Raw genomic sequence first — 18,798 nt, 5'->3', positions numbered from 1 at the left:
TACGTCGGCATCTACTAGGCCCATATGTCAAGACTGTTGATCGGTCAAACTAGGCGCTCTATTTATTACTAATGGGCACCGTCGATCCAAAAACCTCAATCGAAGCCACATGGAAGCAGCCACCTCAGCGTCTGCTGGGCCCATTTGTCAGAATTGTTGGCTGGTCAAATTGACAAACCAATTACTAGTGAGAGATTATAGTCACAAAAAATGATCTTAGGTGTCAAATTGCCCGATCAAAGGTGGCAGTCTTGGCCCTCATGTAAAATGGATGAAAATCCGTGACCTAACATATGATCTTAGGTGACCGGGGAGATCTTTTTTTGTGATGACGCTTCAATGACGGCAGGGGGTGAGGGCCGAAAACCGTCAGCAACACATTTTTCGTGATGAGAACAGGTTTTACACGACACTAGTGAACCGTCGCTTGATGACCCACAAGTATAGGGGGATCTATCATAGTCATTTAGATAAGTAAGAGTGTCAAACCCAGCGAGGAGTAGAAGGAAATGACAAGCGGCTTTCAGCAGGGTGTTCTCTGCAAGCACTGAAATTATCGGTAACAGATAGTTGTATGATGAGATAATTCATAACGGGTAACAAGTAACAAAAATAAACAAGGTGCAGTAAGGTGGCCCAATCCTTTTTGTAGCAAAGGACAAGCCTGGAAGAACTCTTACATAAAGCAAAGCGCTCCCGAGGACACATGGGAATTACTGTCAAGCTAGTTTTTATCATGCTCATATGATTCGCGTTTGTTACTTTGATAATTTGATATGTGGGTGGACCGATGCTTGGGTGCTGCCCTTCCTTGGACAAGCCTCCCACTTATTATTAACCCCTCTCGCAAGCATCCCCAACTACGAAAGAAGAATTAAGATAAATCTAACCATAGCATGAAACATATGGATCCAAATCAGCCCCCTACAAAGCAACGCATAAACTAGGGTTTAAGCTCCTGTCACTCTAGCAACCCATCATCTACTTATTACTTCCCAATGCCATCACCTAGGCCCAAATCATGGTTAAGTGTCATGTAGTCGATGTTCACATAACACCACTAGCACTACAAAAAAATACACTTCCGTGATGATATATGTTTGTCACAGTAGGTCACGTTTTCTGTCATGCATGTACATCCATGACGATTTTATGACAGAATCAAGATAGTCATACATGTGCTATCGTGGAAGTGTTCCATGACATTACCAAAATTATCATCATGGAAGTGTCCACTTCCATGACGATAAATCACGCATCATAGAAGTGCTTTCGTCAAGGGTGACTGACACGTGGCATCGGCCGTAACGGGTCGCCGTTAAGCTATCGGGTCCAGTTTTGGATCCGATAACCCGTTAACAGCCCGGACCAATAGGGATTTTCCACGTGTAAAATTCTCATTGGTCGGAGGAAACACGTGTTGGCTCACCGTTGGGACAGATGTCATCCACTCATTGGACATGAGGCGCGTATGATATGTCGACACGTGGCACGGCCTAACAGAGGCCCATTCTGGTGAAAAGGCTGGCCCAGCTAAAGGCCCACCATGTTTTTTCAGACACTAGTGGGCTGGCCCGTTAACAACCTGCCATGTTTTGGGTCAAATTGAGGCCCATACCAAATCAGGCCCGTTCACAGCCTGTCATGTTTTGGGCCAAATTACGGCCCATATCGGATCAGGCCCGTTAACAGGCCACTATTCTTTTGAGCCCATTCTAAGATAGGTTTGTATTTTCGCCTGTTAAATGCCCGTTTACCAGTTCGGCCCGATAATAGCTTCGGCCTGTTAGCGGCCTGTGGTGCATCCGGGACGTTGTCGGCCCAGTTTAACTTTAGGACACTTAACGGTCCATGCAGAAACTGGGCTATTTCTTGTCCGAACTAACCTTAGGCTTCTTAACGGCCCGTAGTCTTCGTGGATAAATTTCAGCCCAACTGGCTTATCGGCCTGTTAATGGCCCGTGCAACAGTTGGGCCTAATTACATCCCGCGTTGAATCCGGCGTTAATCTGGCCTGCTTACAGCCCATCTGATAATGGCTCGTGACACTTTTAGGCCTATGGCCCACGTAGATACCGGCCTTCTTAAAACCCCTAATTTTATTGGGCCAAACAGACCCGAGATATATTTTGGCCTGTTAACTGCTCATCCTATTTGGGACAAACATGGGCCTTAGGCAGTTTCGGCCTATATTGGCCCGTGAATTTTTCGGCTCAACGCTAGCCCAATCTAAGTTTTAGCCTGTTAAAATCCCATGGTATTCTCTGGCCCAGCTAGCCAGAACTTTACTCGGTTTGTTAAAGGCAGGAAACAACTATAGGTTTAGACTTGCTAATGGCCCAAGATGATTATAGGCCCATGTTTTGGCCCATATGAGTAACAGGCCGGCCTGAAGACCGGCAACACTGAGATCCACTAAACCTTCTGGCCTAAATTACATCATACCGACCAAGAACAAACCTAGACTATACAACAAAGAAATTACAACATATTACATCCCCTCGGCATCAAAGTTCGCCGCCAGTGATAATAAAGGGCAACCAGATAGTAGATTACATAAACTGGGAAGGTCGCCACCAGTGGAAGTTAACAGGCAGACAAAATAATAGATAGAACTGAGAGCACTTCAACACAGTTCAAGAAAGGTTAGCCCGGCCCAGGAGCTGCAGTGCAAGCAGCTTAGCAACCTAATGAGACTGCGCTTCTTTGGCGCTCATATCCACCAACTTAAGCTGCATAGCATCAGTAAACGTCCTGCACTTACGGTTAATCTTGCATAGATATTGGAGTTCCAGTCGTATTTGAGCGGAAGCATGTATTTCTTCTTGAATTTCAAACTAAAGAAGTCGAACAGATACAGGCGGCGACTTCATCCAGCTTGTGTCACTGAGTAAGTTTGACACTACATCGAGATCTGACTTTGTGGTTGTATCCCTACCCTCAATATGTGTTACCTTCTCCTCTGGAATATGTGTTAGAGGGACAAACAATGGGTTCGTCTCACTATCATTGTGGCAGTTCTTCCTAGCAGTAGTGTTGTCACCCTGAAAGAGAAACAAGTAGGTAGATAACAGGTTTTGCACGTATAAACATCAGCGCTGTCAATTCATCTCATTTCTTTGTCAAAAATAAAGAGACAAGTTTAAAATAGCATTAACATAATAGGCATTGTTCATAGTTAAGACGGCAGGAAATGGCATTGTGCAGGAGCGGCCAGTTTCACCAGACCACTGATTACAGATCAAGAACACAAGCATAGATGTAGTTCTAAACAACGTATAAGCATGAATGGTGAGTGTACTATCAATTTATACCATTTCAGATTGGTAAATAAAGAGACATGATTTAAATAGCATTAATATAATATGGCATTGTTCATAGTTGAGACATAGCAGGATATGACATTGTGCTGTTGTTGGTAGTCTCACCACACCACAATATTACAGATCAAGAACACAAGCATACACATAGTGCTAAATAAGATAACTTGCTATGTTTAGTTTAATTTACATGGTATGAATAAGGAACTAGATTGTACAACTAAAGACTGAAATTGAGAAGGACAAACTTATGTTTATGTACTTCTACTTTATAAACTTTGAACAAGCAATTTGATGCAGACGACAAAAATAAACAGCATTTGCACTCATAGCTATCCAAATATACACAACAAAGTTTGAAGGCTCGAGGAGGACAAAATTACATTAGTAGTGAAGACGGGCTCTATAAAGGCTTTGTCCATATTGATGGGGGGAATTCAAGAAGTTTACCACACACTCTTCTTCAAGAGTATTGCCTTTATTCTGCATTTTGTTAGGAGTAAATATAGATGTGAAAATATAGGAATAAATGGTGATTATTTAACTTAAGATGGAGAGTACAAATGTAAATACAACATACAGGCAGAAGGCACTGACAAGAGCAATGCGGAGCTAAACTTCTTCAGTAAAATTGGTTTTATTCAATATTTTGGCAAGAGTAAATGTAGATCTAATGTGTAAAAAATGGAGGACAAGGGAAAATAAGCTGCAAAGTGTACATGAAGAACTAGCTGACAAATATAAGTATAGTGATGAAGGACAACAGATACTTACAAGAACAATGCAGAACTAAATTTCTTCATAGGCATTGGGTTTATTTTACATTAATTTAAGCATTAATATAGATGTGATAATTTGGAGCGAACAGTGGATAAGCAAGCTATAATGCACAATGATGTCACATAATCCACCAGGTATGAATGTAAGGACAACGATAGGACAATAGGTACTCACAAGAGCAAAGCAACGTGCATAGTTGCGATATCCTAGGTTTTGCGGCGCTAGTTCTATCGCCAATATACATCGGGTGCTATGTGATTTCTCCGGTAGCACCACCTTTTTCAAGGACTTTGATTGTACTCCTTCAGGTTCTGCAATCACCTGCTACCTCTTGAGCATTGCGTTGGTTTTCCCTTGAAGAGGAAAGGGTGATGCAACAAAGTAGCGTAAGTATTTCCCTTAGTTTTTGAGAACCAAGGTATCAATCCAGTAGGAGACTACACGCAAGTCCCTCGTACCTACACAAACAAATAAGAACCTCGCAACCAACGCAATAAAGGGGTTGTCAATCCCTTCACGGTCACTTACGAGAGTGAGATCTGATAGAGATAATAATAATAAGATAAATATTTTTGGTATTTTTATGATATAGATTTAAAGTAAAGATTGCAAAGTAAAATAGATTCCAAACTTATATGATAAAAGATAGACCCGGGGGCCATAGGTTTCACTAGTGGCTTCTCTCAATATAGCATAAGTATTACGGTGGGTGAACAAATAACTGTCGAGCAATTGATAGAAAAGTGCATTATTATGAGAATATCTAGGCATGATCATGTATATAGGCATCACGTCCACAACAAGTAGACCGAAATGATTCTGCATCTACTACTATTACTCCACACATCGACTGCTATCCAGCATGCATCTAGAGTATTAAGTTCATAAGAACAGAGTAACGCATTAAGCAAGATGACATGATGTAGAGGGATAAACTCAAGCAATATGATATAAACCCCATCTTTTTATCCTCGATGGCAACAATACAATACGTGCCTTTCTGCCCCTGCTGTCACTGATAACAATACAAAAGAGTTACATCAAATAGATCTCTGATAACCCACAAGTATAGGGGATCGCAACAGTTTTCGAGGGTAGAGTATTCAACCCAAATTTATTGATTCGACACAAGGGGAGCCAAAGAATATTCTCAAGTATTAGCAGCTGAGTTGTCAATTCAACCACACCTGGAAACTTAATATCTGCAGCAAGGTATTTAGTAGCAAAGTAATATTATAGTAGTGGTAACGGTGGTAAAAGGTAACGGTAGAAAAAGTAATGTTTTGGTGTTTTATAGATGATAACAATAGCAACAGAAAAGTAAAGCAGCGAAGAACAATATATGGAAAGCTCGTAGGCAATGGATCGGTGATGGATAATTATGCCGGATGCGGTTCGTCATGTAACAGTCATAACATAGGGTGACACAGAACTAGCTCCAATTCATCAATGTAATGTAGGCATGTATTTCGAATATAGTCATACGTGCTTATGGAAAAGAACTTGTATGACATCTTTTGTCCTACCCTCCCGTGGAAGAGGGGTCCTAGCGGAAACTAAGGAATATTAAGGCCTCCTTTTAATAGAGTACTGGACCAAAGCATTAACACATAGTGAATACATGAACTCCTCAAACTACGGTCATCACTGGGAGTGGTCCCGATTATTGTCACTTCGGGGTTTCCGGATCATAACACATAGTAGGTGACTATAGACTTGCAAGATAGGATCAAGAACTCTCATATATTGATGAAAACATAATAGGTTCAGATTTGAAATCATGGCACTCGGGCCCTAGTGACAAGCATTAAGCATAGCAAAGTCATAGCAACATCAATCTCAGAACATAGTGGATACTAGGGATCAAACCCTAACAAAACTAACTCGATTACATGATAAATCTCATCCAACCCATCACCGTCCAGCAAGCCTACGATGGAATTACTCACGCACGGCAGTGAGCATCATGAAATTGGTGATGGAGGATGGTTGATGATGACGATGGCGATGGCGACGAATTTCCCTCTCCGGAGCCCTGAACGGACTCCAAATCAGCCCTCTCGAGAGAGTTTAGGGCTCGGCGTCGGCTCCGTATCGTAAAACGTGATGAATCCTTCTCTCTTTTTTTTCTCCCCGAAAGTGAATATATGGAGTCTGGGTTGAGGTCGGTGGAGCGTCAGGGGGCCCACAAGGCAGGGGGCGCCGAGGGAGGTAGGGCACGCCCCCACCCTCGTGGACAGGTGGAGGCCCCCCTGACGTGGATCTTCCTTCCAGTATTTTTATATATTCCAAAATAATTCTCCGTTGATTTTCAGGTCATTTCGAGAACTTTTATTTCTGCACAAAAATAACACCATGGCAATTCTGCTGAAAACATCGTCAGTCCGGGTTAGTTCCATTCAAATCATGCAAGTTAGAGTCCAAAACAAGGGCAAAAGTGTTCGGAAAATTAGATACGACGGAAACGTATCAACTCCCCCAAGCTTAAACCTTTGCTTGTCCTCAAGCAATTCAGTTGATAAACTGAAAGTGATAAAGAAAAACTTTTACAAACTCTGTTTGCTCTTGTTGTTGTAAATACGTAGAGCCAGCATTCAAGTTTTCAGCAAAGATTATGAACTAACCATATTCACAATAACATTTAGGTCTCATGTTTACTCATATCAATGGCATAATCAACTAGCGAGCAATAATAATAAATCTCGGATGACAACACTTTCTCAAACAATCATGATATGATATAACAAGATGGTATCTCGCTAGCCCTTTCTAAGATCGCAAAACATAAATGCAGAGCACCTTTAAAGATCAAGGATTGACTAGAAATTGTAATTCATGATAAAAGAGATCCAGTCAAGTCATACTCAATGTAAACTAACAGTAATGGATGCAAATGATAGTAGTGCTCTCCAACTGGTGCTTTTTAATAAGCGGATGATGACTCAACATAAAAGTAAATGGATAGGCCCTTCGCAGAGGGAAGCGGGGATTTGTAGAGGTGCCAGAGCTCGATTTTGAAATAGATATGAATAATATTTTGAGCGGCATACTTTCATTGTCAACATAACAACCAAGAGATGGCGATATCTTCCATGCTACACACATTATAGGCGGTTCCCAAACAGAATGGTAAAGTTTATACTCCCCCTCCACCAACAAGCATCAATCCATGGCTTGCTCGAAACAACGAGTGCCTCCAACTAACAACAGTCTCGGGGGAGTTTTGCCTGCAATTATTTTGATTTGATTTTCATAAAGCATGGGACCGGACATCCCGGTGACCAACCATTTTCTCGTGAGTGAGGAGTGGAGTCCACTCCACTTGAGAATAACCCGCCTAACATGGAAGATATGGACAGCCCTAGTTGATACATGAGCTATTCGAGCATACAAAATGGAATGTTTATTTGAAGGTTTAGAGTTTGGCACATACAAATTTACTTGGAACGGCAGGTAGATACCGTATATAGGTAGGTATGGTGGACTCATATGGAATAACTTTGGAGTTTATGGAATTGGATGCACAAGCAGTATTCCCGCTTAGTACAAGTGAGGCTAGAAAAAGACTGGGAAGCGACCAGCTAGAGAGCGACAACAGTCATGAACATGCATTAAAATTAATCAACACCGAATGCAAGCATGAGTAGGATATAATGCACCATGAACATAAATATCGTAGAGGCTATGTTGATTTTGTTTCAACTACATGCGTGAACATGTGCCAAGTCAAGCCACTCGAATCGTTCAAAAAAGGATACCACCCTATCATACCACATCATAACCATTTTAATAGCATGTTGGCACGCAAGGTAAACCATTATAAGCTCCTAGCTAATTAAGCATGGCATAAGCAACTATAATATCTAATTGTCATTGCAAACATGTTTATTCATAATAGGCTGAATCAGGAACGATGAACTAATCATATTTACAAAAACAAGAGAGGTCGAGTTCATACCAGTTTCTCTTATCTCAATCAGTCCATCATATATCGTCATAATTGCCTTTCACTTGCACGACCGAATAGTGTGGATAATAATAGTAGTGCACGTGCATTGGACTAAGCTGGAATCTGCAAGCATTCAATTCAAGAGAGAAGCAAGGTAATATGGGCTCTTTGTCAGATCAACGATAATGCATATAAGAGCCACTTTAACATTTTAATTATGGTCTTCTCCTCTCGACCCCCAGAGAACAAGAAAAGAAATAAAACTATTTACACGGGAAAGCTCCCAATAAGCAAAAGAAGAACGAGAAATCTTTTTGGGTTTTCTTTTTAGATACTACTACAAGCATGGAAAGTAAACTAATTAAAGGCTACAATTAATTTTTGTTTTGTTTTTCTTAAGGTTTATTAAACACACAAGAAGAAAGCATAAAAAGGAAAATAAACTAGCATGGATGATACTATGAAAAAGTATGAGCACCGACAACTAGCATGAGTGTGTGAACAAGAATGTAATGTCGGTGAGAGATACGTACCCCCCAAGCTTAGGCTTTTGGCCTAAGTTGGTCTATGTCCACGGCTGGCCTGGCGGATATCCAAAGTTGTAGCTGGGGTCGTACTGAGATGCAGCGGCAATTGCCTGATGAGCTGTAGCTTGGAGGCGAGATGTCTCCGCCCTCCTCTCGTACTCGGTCGCCTCCTCCCTGGTTATAACATATCTCCCATTTGCTTGAAAGTCAAAGAAGGTAGGAGCAGGGAGAGCGACGTGATAGGTGCGTCGTCTGTCAAAGATTAGTCGGTATTGGAGGAACTGATCGTTCCTCTCAACAAACTGATGATGAACCATAGCATCATAATGTAAATAAGTAGGAGGCAACTCAATATCATATCCACGTATGGGTATCTCAAGAAAGTTAGCTATATGAGTTGCATAAATTCCACCAAAGAAATCTCCATGAACACGATTATTATGCAACCTATGTGCAACAATAGCCCCCAAATTATAATGTTTATCTCCTAATACAGCACTCCTGAGAACACTGAGGTCAGGGACACACATGTGACATGCTTCATCCTTACCATTTATGCACCTACCTATGAAGAGAGCAAAATAATGTATAGCAGGAAAATGAATGCTCCCTATGGTAGCTTGTGTATATCTCTAGATTCCCCCACAGTTATAGTAGCAAGAAAATCTCTAAACTCAGATTTGCGAGGCTCACTAGTGCTACCCCATTGTGGAAGTTTTCAAGCAGTATTAAAATCCTCTAAGTCCATAGTATAAGAATTTTTATAAAGATCAAATAGGATAGTTTGAGAATTGCATGATGATGAAAATTCAAACCTTCTCACGAAGGAATCAGTGAGATAGTGGTATTGGCGGCACTTATCTGCCTCGAAGCTCTCAAGATCGGCATTACGCACATACGCGTTAAATTCTTCCTTGATTCCTGCTCGATCCATAAAGTCCTCTGACGGCCATTCACAAGCCCGCACCTGAGCTTCCCTCGGTGGTTCATCGTCGGCATCGCGTATTGTGAGCCTGGGTCCTTGCTTCCTTGAAGGACCACCTTGGTACATTTTCCTAAACATATTTCTTCCTCTGATTTTTTTGAAGTTTTTAGTAACTTCAAAATAAAAGTGAACCAAACTCAACATATTGATAGAAACTACTCCCAGAAGTGCCTAGAGACTATATCATGCATTAAAAGTACTTTTGACCATATAAATTTTACATGCAAGCTCAAGAACAGGGTCACCTAAGCAGCAAAAATATGCAATGAATAAAGCATTAGAACAAAAACTAATTGGACCATTGGAGGAGTTACATACCAAAGAACAATCCCCCAAAGCAGTTTTGTGAATGGAGCTTTGAGCAAGGAGATCGAAAATGGCAGCAAGATGAGCTTGGGGTCGGGTTTGAGCTGGCTAGTGATGTTTGTGGGAGGAAGAAGGAGTGTGTGGTAGCTAGAATAAGTGGAGGGGAGCCACCGTGGGCCCACGAGGCAGGGGGGCGCGCCCTCCACCCTCGTGGCCAGGTGCTTGCTCCCCTGCTGTGTTCTCAGTGCCAGATATTCTCAAATATTCCAGAAAAAATCATATTTAAATTTCAGGGCATTTGGAGAACTTTTATTTTCGGGGTATTTTTTTACTACATGGATAATTCAGAAAACAGACAGAAATTACTAATTTTTCTTTATTTAATATAAATAACAGAAAGTAAAAAGAGGGTACAGAGAGTTGTATTTTCTAAATTCATCCATCTCATGCTCATCAAAAGGACTCCACTAACAAGATTGATCAGGTCTTGTTAACAAACTCATTCTGAATAACATGGAACCGGAGAATTTTCGAACAACACTAGGTTACCTCAACGGGGATATGCATGTCCCCAACAATAAGGATATCATATTTCTTCTTGACAGTAGGAAGAGGAAATTCAAAACCTCCAATAGTAATAGTTGGAATATTTCCAATAGAATTGATACTGTGGACTTGAAGTTGTTTCCTCCGAAAGTGTACCGTATGCTCATTACCATTAACATGAAAAGTGACATTGCCTTTGGTGCAATCAATAACAGCCCCTGCAACATTCAAAAAGGGTCTTCCAAGAATAATAGACATACTATCGTCCTTGGGAATATCAAGAATAACAAAGTCCGTTAAAATGGTAACATTTACAACTACAATAGGCACATCCTCACAAATACCGACAGGTATAGCAGTTGATTTGCCAGCCATTTGCAAAGATATTTTAGTAGGTGTCAACTTATTCAAATCAAGTCTACGATATAAAGATAAAGGCATAACACTAACACCGGCTCCAAGATCACATAAATCAGTTTTAACATAGTTTCTTTTAATGGAGCATGGTATAGTTGATACTCCGGGATCTCCTAGTTTCTTAGGTATTCCACCCTTAAAAGTATAATTAGCAAGCATGCTGGAAATTTCAGCTTCCGGTATCTTTGTTTTATTAGTAACAATATCTTTCATGTACTTAGCATAAGGATTCATTTTGAGCATATTAGTTAATCGCATACGCAAAAAGATAGGTCTAATCATTTTAGCAAAGCGCTCAAAATCCTCATCATCCTTTTTCTTGGATGGTTTGGGAGGAAAAGGCATGGGTTTCTGAACCCATGGTTCTCTTTCCTTACCGTGCTTCCTAGCAACAAAGTCTCTCTTATCATAATGTTGATTCTTTGATTGTGGGTTATCAAGATCGACAGCAGGTTCAATCTCTACTTCATTGTCATTGCTAGGTTGAGCATCAACATGAACATCATCATTAACATTATCACTAGGTTCATGTTCATTACCAATTGGGTTTCAGCATCAGAAATAGAAATATCATTGGGATTCTCAGGTGTGTCAATAACAGGTTGACTAGAAGCATGCAAAGTCCTATAATTTTTCTTTCTCTTCCTTTTAGAAGGACCAGGTACATCAATATTATTTCTCTGAGAATGTTGCTCAATTCTCTTAGGATGGCCCTCAGGATACAAGGGTTCTTGAGCCATTTTACCACCTCTAGTCATAACTCTAACAACATTATCATTTTCATTACTATTTAATTCATTGAGCAAATCATTCTAAGCTTTAATTACTTGTTCTACTTGAGTGGTAACCATAGAAGCATGTTTACTAATAAATTTTAGTTCACCTTTAACATTAGCCATATAATCACTCGAGTGTTCAGTCATATAAGCATTATGTTTCAATTGTCTACCAACATAAGCATTAAAATCTTCTTGCTTAACCATAAAGTTATCAAACTCATTGTCGGTGTCAAAACCGGCGGATCTCGGGTAGGGGGTCCCGAACTGTGCGTCTAGGCCGGATGGTAACAGGAGGCAAGGAACACGATGTTTTACCCAGGTTCGGGCCCTCTTGATGGAGGCAAAACCCTACGTTCTGCTTGATTAATATTGATGATATGGGTAGTACAAGAGTAGATCTACCACGAGATCAAGGAGGCTAAACCCTAGAAGCTAGCCTATGGTTTGATTGTTGTATGATGAAGTTATCCTATGGACTAAAGCCCTCTGGTTTATATAGACACCGGAGAGGGTTAGGGTTACACCAAGTCGGTTACAATAGTAGGAGATCTAAATATCCGCATCGCCAAGCTTGCCTTCCACGCCAAGGAAAGTCCCATCCGGACACGGGACGAAGTCTTCAATCTTGTATCTTCATAGTCCTGGAGTCCGGCTGAAGGTATAGTCCGGCTACCCGGACACCCCCTAATCCAGGACTCCCTTAGTAGCCCCCGAACCAGGCTTCAATGACGACGAGTCCGGCTCGCAGATTGTCTTCGGCATTGCAAGGCGGGTTCTTCTCCAAATTCTGTGTACCTGCTAAATAATGTCCGATTTTCGTAATGTAGCGCACCTTGGCTTCCACGCCCAATAATGGCCGTCTTCCACGTGTCAAACGAATGCGAAAAGTTGGGGTGTTTTTACATTCACGCCCCTAGCCGCATAAACGAGCCACCTATTTAATGGGATGGGGATTCAGATCCAAACCACACCTTCTCCTCTCCGCGAGTAATCATCAGAGCGCCTCCAGCAAAGGTCCATTCCAACATGGCCAGCCGTCGCAGCTCCTCCTCTCGCCCTTCCAGTCCTAAACCTGGAGACTGGGAGAGGTGCTCCATCCCGCACAACGAGCTAGTGTCGCTTCAGGCCAAGGGATTTCTCCCTCAGGCCTATATGGTCCCGATCTAAGCCGGACTCGCCACCTATAATGGCGGAGAGCAAGCGGAGAGCACCCCCAATCCCTCCAAAGGAGAGCGAGTGTGCCTCGTCCCTTATCTAACAAGAGGACTTGGATTTCCAATTCATCCGTTTCTCCGTGGGCTCCTGGAGTTCTACGGCCTCCAGCTGCACAATCTCACGCCCGGCTCTATATTGCATATCGCGGGCTTCGTCGCCCTTTGCGAGCTATTCTTGGGTGTTGAGGCTCATTTCGCGCTGTGGAAGAGGTTATTCTGCCTAGTGCCCCGCTCTCAAGAGGGGTCTATATATCAAGTGGGCGGAGCCGAAGTGTGGCGTATCGCCGGGACCGGATATCTATCCGGAACCCCAAAGAAGGCGTCCGAGGACTAGCCTTCGGAATGGTTTTATATAGATGATGTCCCGCTGCCGGATCCTATCCGGGTCGGTCTCCCCGAATTCAACAATGCTCCCTTAAGAAAACGCCTAAGCTGGCATCCATGGAGCTCTCAGAAAGAAGGCGACAGGGACATCCTTCGCCTGATGGGCCGGATAAGACTATTGGCTCATTCCGGACTAACCATGATTGGAGTCATGGCCGCATGCATTATGCGGGGGGTGCAGCCGCTTCAATATAGAGGCCACCCCATGTGGGATTTTAACGGGGAGGACGACGCCACCCGTTATGGTCGTAAGGGGCCAGCCTCAGCTGCCGCTCTAGTAAAGATCTTATCCTCTTTGTACAAGGGAGAAGAGGAGGAATTCCTCCGCATCAACTCGCAGGGCGGATTTACTATGTACAACCCTCTGAGTTGGGTAAGTGGACAATTGTGCTTGCCCATCCGTTTTATATTCCCATGATTAAATATGTAGTCTAACGACTTCAACGCAGGAACTGCGTCAGGAAGTAAAGGATATAAACAGCCGTCCCCCACAGCCCGAGGATCCAGAACGGTCCCTCGATCCGGACTCCGAAGAGGATTCGGACATATCGGTGGAGCTGATCGACGGGGTGTTTCATCAGCTAAGCAAGGACAATACCTTGGTGGCCATTACGACTGATTACCCAGGGTTAATTCCGGCATCCCAGGTAACAGAGAGCGGAGTCTCATCCCCTTGAGAAGGAATGCATTCTCACACATTTCAGTTTTCCTGACAACGACCGTGTTTTACAGGGGAGGTTTCCGAGGCGGGAGGCCGAACCTGCGGTGGCTAGCCAACGAGGGGCCGCAGGGCCCCGTGGGGTAAAAAGGAATGTAGTCTGGACTGAGACACCGGCGCAAAGGTATAGCGCACCCTCTTTTTCCCTGATGTTATTCCTTTAGGGCATATTAACGTTCGTGCTATCTTCAGGACGAAGAAACCTCGCTGGACTACATCCGGAGAGGTTGCAAATCGCGCCTCCACCAGCCAGGCTCCAACGCCTGGCCCGGAAGCGGAAACGAACACAAGGCGCGCACCGGACGCTCCTCCGACAGAGGATGCAGACAGGCTGTCTGCCACCAATTCCGAGGTGGAGAGTGCCATGAACCACAGGCGTCGCCGGACAGTTCTTCGCGACGCTTGTTTCTCCCAAGAGGCATTAGATGCCTTCAATTCGGGAGATGCGTACCTTCGTGCCGCTCAAAATGGTTTAACCAGAGCCACGGAGCAATATGTAAAAGACATACGGGTAAGAAATTTTTTGGTATATATATATATACCAGTAGCCCCCGAGACTTGAAACAGTTAGAGTAACTGATTTAAGGATCATTTGTTATGCAGGTTCTCACAGAGAAGAATACCGTACTGTCCCAGGAGCTGGAAGAGTGCAAAGCCCAACTGGAGGCCGCACTAGCCGCGGCAGGGGAGCCCAAAGAGACCCCCTCTGGTAAGATACACTTCGAAAGATTAGTATCTTGCGAAGTGCGGCGTGGGTGTAAATCTGGCAAATCATATTGCAGATGGCGCCGGACTGGATCCGGAGAGGCAACAACTCTTACGTCGGCTAAAGGCCGGTGAGAGTATGCTGACAAGGGTGAGGCAGGAGAAGAATGATCTTCAGGATGCCAACACCAAGCTGGACGTTGAACTTAAAGATGTTCATGGCCAGCTGTCGGACTCCACTAAGGAGAATCAGTGGCTTCGACGCGGCATATTTAGTAAGTGCTTAAGCGAATCTTTGAAAGAAAAGAGTTCGACGAGGAAGTCGACTAACAGAGTAATGTCTGTAGGTATGCTAATGGGTCGTCCTGCAGAGGAGATGCCCGGTTCTACGGGTGACCTTCTTCCCGAGCTCTCACAACTGCACGAGCGAGTTCGGCACGCGATGCGAGGCGTTGCCCAAGCCTTATGGCCTTCCCACTCCATGCCCGAGGGCCTTGGAGAGCTTTCGGAGAAGCTTAAGGGAGCTCAGCGGCACTTCCAGTTGTGGAAGATATTGGCCTGCCGACAAGGCGCTAGGGAGGCCTGGGCCATGGTGAAGACGCGGTACACGAAGTCTGACCCAAACCACATGGCCGAGGTCGGACCTGTGGGGCCTGATGGGAAGGAGATCCCTGTAAGCTTAGTGTACAGCCAAGTAGAATTGGCCGCCAAGTATTCCCAGCAGGACTGTAAGTTAGACAGCCTGTTAGATGGTATTGAAGAGGAATACAATCAGTCAGAGTGACTATGTAATTTTTAATTGACATGTGTAATGCCTTCTAGCCGGATTGTAGATCGTTTGTTGTTGCCGACCTTTTCGCTTCAACCTCAGGACCTGACGGTCCGGAGTGTGTCCGAATACCCTACCGGTTATGTAAGAACCGGGGTATGCATGGAGACCAGGCGTAGGGGTCATTAGTGCTTTATCAGACAAGTGCCCAACTAGTTATGTTATATTACATGGTTAGTAAGAAACATCTTCTAGAGAGAATAGTTCCGTTAGGGGTTCCTTTCTCTGGGAGGCATGCCCTAAAGTGCATGTCCGGACTGCAAACGCAGGAAAATCGTCTGGGGGCATATATATAAATAAGTAAAAAAGGTCATCTTTTAGTTCACCGATGAATATTCCCTTAAGAACGCTAGCTTTCGGCTTCACCCAGTCTGAGGTACACGTCCGGCTGATCCGGCAGTAACAATCGCAGAGGTGCTCCCTTTACCACCTAGCCGAACAATCAGGAGCGTAGGGGTAAGCACAGGAGCCAGGCAACCCAGCTTGGCCAAAACTTAAGTCATATCGATGCATATAATGGTGAAGAAAAGGTACATGCGGAAGTTTGACACATGTGGTGGGCATGAAGCCTGTATAAATAAGCTTCTGTTAAAGAAGCCCCCAGGTTTAATGAGCGCGAGTAGCACGTCACTTGAGGAGCCTTTAAGGGCTATAAAAGAAAAGGGGGGAAGGAGAGAAATGTAAGACAAAAAATGTAAAAAATGGACAGAGGAAGGAGACAAACACAGAGTCCGGCGCTAGGCATAGAATCTTCGGAGACGGGCTGCGTTCCATGGGTTCGGCTCGAGTCGGTTATCTGATGCATCTCGCAGGCGGTATGCTCCACCAGTCAGGACTTGGTCGATTATGAAGGGACCTTCCCACTTGGGCTTCAGCTTGTCCTTTTTCTTGTCCGGCAGGCGTAGAACTAATTCGCCAACGTTGTAGTTTTTGGCCCGCACTTCTCTGCTTTGATATCTTCGAGCCTACTGTTGATAGAATGCGGAATGGGCTTTTGCCACGTCACGCTCCTCCTCTAAGGCGTCCAAACTGTCCTGCCGATCGAGCTCGGCTTCCCTTTCTTCGTACATGCGCACTCGAGGTGAGTCATGAATTATGTCGCAGGGCAAGATTGCCTCTGCGCCGTACACCATAAAAAATGGTGTGTATCCGGTGGTGGGATTCGGCGTGGTCCGCAGCCCCCAGAGTACGGAGTCGAGCTCCTCTACCCAGTGCGTGCTAGATTCCTTGAGGGACCGCACTAATCTGGGTTTGATGCCGCTCATGATGAGACCATTTGCACGTTCGACCTGACCATTAGTTTGTGGGTGATAGATGGAAGCATAATCGAGCTTGATGCTCATGTTTTTGCACCAGAGTTTTACCTCATCGGCCATAAAGTTCGTGCCGTTATCGGTGATGATGCTGTGGGGGACGCCATAACGGTGTACGACTCCGGATATAAAGTCTATCACAGGTCCGGATTCGGCCGTCTTAACAGGCTTGGCTTCTATCCATTTGGTGAACTTATCCACCATGACCAGTAAGTATTTTTTCTTGTGGGTTCCGCCTTTAAGGGGTCCCACCATGTCAAGCCCCCAGACCGCGAAAGGCCAAGTGATGGGGATAGTTTGGAGGGCGGTGGGTGGCATATGGCTTTGGTTTGCAAAAAGCTGGCAACCGGCGCATCGTTGGACCAAGTCATGAGCGTCCGCCCGGGCCGTCGGCCAATAAAAGCCTGTACGGAAAGCCTTGCTTACAAGGGACCGGGCTGCAGCGTGATGGCCACCGAGTCCGGCATGAATTTCAGCCAGCAGGTTCCGCCCTTCCTCTTCGGAGATGCACCTTTGAAGGACTCCGGTAGTGCTTTTCTTATAAAGTTCTCCCTCATGGACTTTATAGGCTTTAGATCGCCGCACTATACAGCGTGCCTTGTTTTGGTCCTCTAGGAGTTCCTGCCTAGTAAGGTAGGCTAGGAATGGCTCTGTCCACGGGGCGATAACAGCCATTAGTACGTGGGCTGAGGTTGTGATTTCATTGGCAGAGCCTCCGATTATGTCAGATTGTTCGGCGTCGGACAGTGCGGTTGGGTCCGGGCTAATATTGCCATGTTCCCCTTCCCATACTACGGATGGCTTGAACAACCTTTCCAGGAAGATGTTGGGGGGGGGGGATCGCATCGCGTTTTGCACCGTGCCAGGACGTCTGTCGCCTGATTGTTTTCTCGGGCTATATGGTGAAATTCAAGCCCCTCAAACCGAGCTGACATTTTGAGGACGGCATTGCAGTAAGCTGCCATTTTTGGATTCTTGGCATCGAAGTCTCCATTTATTTGGGATATCGCGAGGTTCGAATCCCCGCGCACCTCTAGGCGTTGAATGCCCATGGATACTGCCATCCGGAGACCATGTAAAAGGGCCTCGTATTCGGCTGCATTGTTGGAGTCCGTGTACATAATCTGGAGTACATATTGAACCATGTCTCCTGTGGGGGACGTCAAAATGATGCCGGCCCCAAGTCCGGCCAACATTTTGGAACCGTCGAAGTGCATGATCCAGTTTGAATATGTGCCGTACTCTTTAGGGAGTTCGGCCTCCGTCCATTCTGCGACGAAGTCGGCCAAAACTTGTGACTTGATAGCTCGCTGTGGCCTATAAGTTATGTCGAACGGGAGGAGCTCGATGGCCCATTTTGCAATCCGGCCCGTTGCATCACGGTTGTTTATAATATCGTTGAGTGGTACTTCCGATGCTACTGTGATTGAACACTCTTGAAAGTAGTGTCGTAGCTTCCGGGATGCCATGAATACCGCATATGCAATCTTTTGATAATGTGGGTACCGTGATTTGCATGGGGTGAGGACAGTGGACACATAGTAAACCGGCTTTTGAAGGGGGAATTTGTGTCCGTCCGTTTCCCGTTCGACGACGAGTACTGCGCTGACAACTTGATGGGTTGCTGCAATGTACAATAGCATTGGTTCGCCGATGTTTGGCGCGGCCAGGACGGGGTTTGTTGCCAATATGGCTTTTATTTCCTCGAGTCCGGCCATGGCGGCATCTGTCCACTCGAAGTGTTCGGTGCGCCGAAGGAGGTGATAGAGGGGTAGCGCCTTTTCTCCCAACCGGGAGATAAAGCGGCTTAGAGCCGCCACGCATCCGGTTAATTTTTGTATTTGTTTGAGGTCCTTTGGGATATCCAATTGTGACAAAGCTCGAATCTTGGCTGGATTTGCTTCGATTCCTCTACCGGATACAATGAAGCTCAAGAGCTTTCCGGCTGGAACGCCGAAAACGCATTTTTCCGGATTTAGCTTGATGTCATATGCTCAGAGGTTGTCAAATGTAAGCCTCAAGTCGT

The sequence above is a fragment of the Triticum urartu genome, chromosome 5A (genome assembly GCF_056163025.1).
Source record: "Triticum urartu cultivar PI428250 chromosome 5A, HENAU_Tu73, whole genome shotgun sequence".
Taxonomy (NCBI): Eukaryota; Viridiplantae; Streptophyta; class Magnoliopsida; order Poales; family Poaceae; genus Triticum; species Triticum urartu.
The sequence above is the reverse complement of the archived record's forward strand: the minus strand, read 5'-3'. Positions refer to the sequence as shown.